Raw genomic sequence first — 6,000 nt, 5'->3', positions numbered from 1 at the left:
ACCTCATAGGTAGCAATGAATATCCTAGTAAGAGCACCAGTGGAAGGGGAAGCCCTGGGTCCTGCTAAGACTGAACCCCCAGTGAACTAGACTGTTGGGGGGAGGGCGGCAATGGGGGGAGGGTTGGGAGGGGAACACCCATAAGGAAGGGGAGGGGGGAGGGGGATGTTTGCCCGGAAACCGGGAAAGGGAATAACACTCGAAATGTATATAAGAAATACTCAAGTTAATAATAATAAAAAAAAGTACATTGTGAAAGGCCTAATCCCACAGCATAAGCAGCTGCTCCAGAAGCAATGCAAAAGGAAGACTGAGCCAGGTTGTCATCCGGCTTTGCTGGCCACGGGGAGCTCACAGCTCTGCTCATCCAGAACAGTCGACGCTGAGGTGTTGTTAAGCTCACTGCTCACAGAGGCTGAGGTCAGCTGGGTGCTCCTGTCAACAGTGGGGACTCCTCCACCAACAGTTTCATCCATGTTCCTATTTGACCTAAGCAAGACAATGAAGCACTTGGGATGAAATAGACAGCCTAACAAGCCATAGTTGGATGCTTAAATAGCAAATATTTCCACAATCACTTTTAATTTACCTTTGGTGCTTAAGTAAGCAGGAACAAAAGAGATCCAGACAATGAAAAAGACCAGCATCCCAAAAGTGATACATTTCCCTTCATAATAGTTATCTGGCAGCTAGCAAGCCACAAAGGTTTAAGAAAACACAGCAGAGCCAGAAGGATATCAATCCTAGAAACTCTATAGAACCTTCATTGCATTCAAAGATGATCTTTACATTCTGAGGTTCAATGTTCTTGACCATCCTTGGAGGCTTCAGTATCAAGTAAGTTGTGCATACATCAATCTCCCCTACAATACAGATCAGCACAATGAGTTATTGATAAATGGGATGCATGGATATAAGCCAGGTTTTGGATTTGGAAATCCTGTAGGCAAAAAAGAGTGAAGTAGTCTTTCCAAGAATGGAAGCCAGACAAAGGCAAAAGCCCAGTGCCAGAGTGACCTGGCGGGCCATGCAGGTCCAATTGCATGGCTTGTCTATGAACAGCATGGATGAGAGCACCATGATAACCAAAGACATCTGAGGAAGCTGAGCTCCCAGTCAGTGGCTTTCACCAGTGGAGTGTGTCTGTGGATCACGTACACAACAGTGACTGCCAAGACCACAAGTGCACAAATATGGAAAGGATGACGAGGGTGAACGCCAGGGCCTCCTCACAAGTGAGGAACTTCGTTACATGGATGACATTCCACTTGACTGACATTGACAAAGTGCAGATATCTCTAAAGATTGAGAGTTACATTTAATTTTAGGAATTTAGCCTTTCTTCTCCATTTCAGCCTTTTATGAGTTGGTCTTTTACACTACCATGCTTCTTTTTCTTCTCCATAAAGCTTAAAACAATCTTCAATGAGATGAATAACTACTAAGGTAAAAACAGTCAACAAGATTTTGATTTGCACAATGTTGTTTAAATCCCTGTCTTTTAATATTTCATTCAATATCTCCTCATAGTAAAAAATATTATAGTAAAAATATATAGTAAAAAATAATATAGCATTTAGATATTTCCAACTCTATATGCAAATCTGAGTGGGTAGAGAGGATAAGGTAAGAAGGGAAACAAATCTAGCAACCATCTTCTCTGAGGCTAAGAAGGGGAGTCAGTCTGGATGCTTTAGAGTCTAAAAGAAAGCATTGGTGAACATGAAAACACTACTTGGCTGCGTTTATGTTAGTCAATGAAATGAATTTATGTTAATAGTCATTCAAGGGTTCAGGGAAAGACTGGACTCCCCTTTTATCATGCTGTACTGACTTCTGTGGCTGGAATTCTATGCAGACCTGACACTAGGGAGTTGCTTTGGTTACAGTACTCGTTTTTCCCACAATGTTTTAAAAGAATCAATTGCTCTTGAGGGCCGTTTGTCAATAGACAAGTGCAACTGTCCTCTTTTAGCAGAAAGTAGAAATAAAAATTAACCTGTGCCAATAAAACCCACAACCCAAGCCTCCAACTGCACAGGCTGTCATAGAAGTCACCAGCAGCGGCTGCACTGTGTGTGCGCTTTCCGTGTGTAGATCATTAAGATATTCAGGTAAGTTTTCCCCAGCTATAGTTAGTATTTATAAAGACTTTATGAGTTTATTCATATTTCATATTTCACAAATGTCACCAGTTATCATCCTTTTTAGTTTCATGTGTGTAGGTCTTCCCCAACTTTAGCTGCTTTGGAAATGAGAGTTCATACTGTAGCTTATTTCACATCTCACAGAATGTTCAATAATTTGATGAGTTTTCATGATTTTTCATACACTATTTACAAACAATTTATCAAAAGAACTTCCAATGACGTATTGGCCAACATGTGTTTAATCTTGACTTCATATCACCAAAATATGTCCACCTCCAAATGGATTTTCTGACTCATCCATCTGCACATAGCAGACATACGATTCCCTGTGACAAATCTGCTTACTGGTGCCCAGAGGACATGCTTCTGCACACACGAAACAGTGAAGCTAGCAATAAAAAAAAATCAATGGATGAGACAAAGTCCTAAAGTGTCTTCAACCCTGTGAATCTAAGAAAGTTCTGATTTGGAGTTCCGTGAGACTTCCTGAAGTACAAGTACCCAGTGAACCTTGGATAATGGAATATATAGAAGCACTCCTCAGGAGAGTCTAGAAAGAAATTTTACCAAACTAGGCTCTTTGCCCATGACACTCTGGAGATGAGAGCATTTGATAAATCTTTTCCTCTGGGGAAACCTATCTCCCCTAAAATCATCTTGAAAACGTGAAAGATATTATTTTCAGTGGAGTAGAGATATTTAAACAATGGTTTATTCCTGTCATTTTATTAAAGTCAAACACATGCCACAAATGGCTAATAGAAATGAAGAAAAAGAGCAAAAGACCTTAGGGAAAATTGGGAAAATGTAGGGGAAGTAGAGAGGTGTAGCACGTGGATATTTTCTAGTTAAATGAATTTACAGTAGTAAATACAGGTATCCATTTACATTTTGAATTTATCTTAATTAATTTATTCATTTACTGTGTGTGCATGCATGAGCTGTATTGTGCACGGGGCATTCATGTGAGTGCGCACTTGTATATGTGCACGCAGAGGCCAGAGCAAGACCTTATGTGTTTTCTTTTTAATGCTGTCCACCTTGTTGTCTTGATGTAAGGCTCTCCCACTGGACCTGAAACTCATTATTTTGGCCAGGAAGCTCTCAGCATCTACATCTACATGTCTCTGCCTTTCCTCCAATGTTGGGGTTACAGGAATATATAGCCACATTTGACTTTTTATGTGGGCATAGAATATTAGGTCCTCAGGTCTCACATTTTCAGGAAAAGTACTTTTTATCCACAAAGCCATCTTCCCAGACATCCATATTTTTATATTAGATGCCTAGAGGTGTGTTTTAAAAATTGGAAGTGTAGCAATCATAAATTTGTTTATGTCTAAATTGGAGGGTGTGTTCTTATTTCAAAGAGGGGTAGGATGTCTTCTCTGGGTTATGCTTGGTGACACATACCTGCAATCCTAGAATGTGGAAGGCTAAAGAGGAGACTGTAAATTTGAAATTAGCCTGGCCCTTATATCTATCTCTAACTCTATCTCGATCATATGAGCTTATATCTCAAAAACAAACAGAAAAGCAAACCAAAATATGAGCCTATGTAATCATCCATAATTAATAAACATATACTGCTGATGTATTAGTAGATGCTCACAAAGTTTGCATTCAACTACAGTGGTGGCCTGTGTAAGAAAACCATGAACTCCCTCTGATGGGGCAGAATACAGAAATTTTTTCCCAGAAAGTTTCCTTCCAGAAAGAACTGTGGAAACAATGATAAGGCAATGCATTTGAAACAAGGACATGAAGAGAATGCCTGGTGTGTTCACTTTAGCTGTGTGGGAAAGGGAAAGACCTAGGAGAAATATTCTGGGTCCTTTCACATGACCAATGATAACAATAACACCAAGTATATTCCTTTCCTGTACTTGCATTTTCTTAAGCTAACTCTAAAGTCACTCAATGTATTGTCTGCTTATGTAACACAAATGAGAAATGCTTTTCTAGCATTGGTCTTGACCCCAAAAGCCTTGATCACCTAACTCAGATCTTTGGCATTTCCTCCTGTCTCTGGAGACTTAATCTCCCTGACTTGGGTGGAACCAACTATATTTGAAGCAACTCCAAAATACAAATATAACACTAATTCTAGAGAGAAGTTAAGAAAAAGTAAGCGTGGTGATACTGTATTGAAATATAAAAATAGAAAATTGCCAAGTTTCAACTGTTTTCTATTATTTTAATTAGAAAAAGGATTCCAAAACATTTGGCAGTGACGCTTTATTCTCTTTTTCCATGTAAAACATGAGCACCCATGCTCAAATTGGCTTGCAGATTCAAAAGAAAAAATGTCAAGATCTATTCATGCAGTAGTTCACCATGCAGGGAGTAGGTTCAAAGTCACGGAAGATATTACATATTTCAGGTTAAGCAGCTCTGACCTTTCTGGAATGATAGATGGTTCACAGATCTGTATTGTTCTATACAGTAACCCCTGGCTACATGAGACTGCTGAGTCCATACAGCTAATATAACTCAGGGACTGGATTTCAGTTTTTGTTGTTAACTGTTAATTATTTTCATTTTTTAAAAAAACTGCCCCTAGAAGCATTGGAGGCGTGGCTGCTGTTCACATATATGCCAGTAGGTGGCAGAAAAGAGAGAGGCTAGGTCTATGCTCAGTGTTCTAAATTGTGAACCTCTGAATGATTAGTAGCCTAACATTCCCTGAAAGAAAGAAAGCCTGAAATGACCACCAGTCAGGCATAGCACAGGCCTGGGGGTGGTCAGAGTGCATCAGTGGGGTATAGCACTCCTGAGACCATACCTGAGACCACCCAAACAGTCAAGATTCTTCATGTACCACTAAGAGAACCAAGTAAGTGATGGAGAAATGGAAGAGAAAGAGAAACAGAAGGATGTGTGCATAATGAAGAAAGACAGAACTGGAAACCTGACGGTAGCGAGGAACAGCTGACGTGAGTAGCTGGTGATGCCACCTGGGATCATGGTGGGGTCCTGGCCTCTGCTGCAACATTTGTGTCCATGGCCCTGCCATAGCAGGAGTCTCTTACCTCTAAAGGTCAGGTGGCACTCCCTGGTCTGGGTTGTTGTCCCAGGACTTGTTGATATCTGGGGCTGTGCAGAACTGCTCATACCCCTCACATGGATAGGATAGTTGGCTTTAGGGGCATGAGAACAGGAGAGCTGACACTCCTCACCCGCCCCAGCTGCTGTACATAGGAGAGCTTGCCTTGTACCTCAGCTGCATCAGCACTCAGGAGAGTGGGGCCAACACCTTGTCTGGGCAGCAAAGCAGAGCTGTCCCTGGATGTGGGAGTTGTAGGTGAGCAGGTCCGAGGGCATAAGTGCCACAGAGCCAGCCCTGCCTCTTGTCTTCTAGGTAGCAGTGCAGTCAAGAGAGAGAAGCCCTCCTCACTTCCCTTGTCCTTCACTATCTATGGCAGGAAGGAGAGCTTATCTAAGAGTCATGAGAGTGGGAGAACTGTGCCTGTCCTTCATGGGCTGTAACACTTGCCTGGGCAACAAGGTAGAGATGGCCCTGGTTGTGGGGTATGGGTGAGCTGGCCATGAGTGTGAGAGAGCAGGAGAGCTGGAGGGCTGGTGGGCTGACCAGCTCAGATTCCTTTGATACCTCAGTTATCAGATCCAAGGTTTTGAATGGACCCACACCAATATCTACCCCATTGATGAACTGCTAGAGTGGATGAAGGGGCCAGTCCTAAAGATCTCCACAACACAGGGCAACAACAGCATATTCAAGAGGAGTCCCAGTGAGGTTCCATACAGAGTAGCGGAAGCCAGAAACCTCATACCAGACTAACGAGTCACTGCAGTAACACTTGCAAGCAAAGAAATGTGTACAAAAAGG

At 41.9% G+C, this 6,000-nt stretch overlaps 1 non-coding gene and 1 pseudogene across 1 annotated transcript; one reads left to right on the top strand and one right to left on the bottom strand.

Moving 5' to 3' along the window:
• Window positions 363–1,255, bottom strand: Vom2r-ps74 (vomeronasal 2 receptor, pseudogene 74; annotated as a pseudogene).
• On the top strand, window positions 4,703–4,833 carry LOC120101291 (small nucleolar RNA SNORA17). The gene has a single exon (XR_015679367.1). It is a non-coding gene; the product is annotated as a small nucleolar RNA SNORA17 (small nucleolar RNA).
• Window positions 4,834–6,000: the final 1,167 nt, after the last annotated feature.

The sequence above is a fragment of the Rattus norvegicus genome, chromosome 2 (genome assembly GCF_021556685.1).
Source record: "Rattus norvegicus strain SHRSP/BbbUtx chromosome 2, alternate assembly SHRSP_T2T, whole genome shotgun sequence".
Lineage (NCBI taxonomy): Eukaryota > Metazoa > Chordata > Mammalia > Rodentia > Muridae > Rattus > Rattus norvegicus.
This window is presented reverse-complemented; position numbering and strand designations above follow the sequence as displayed.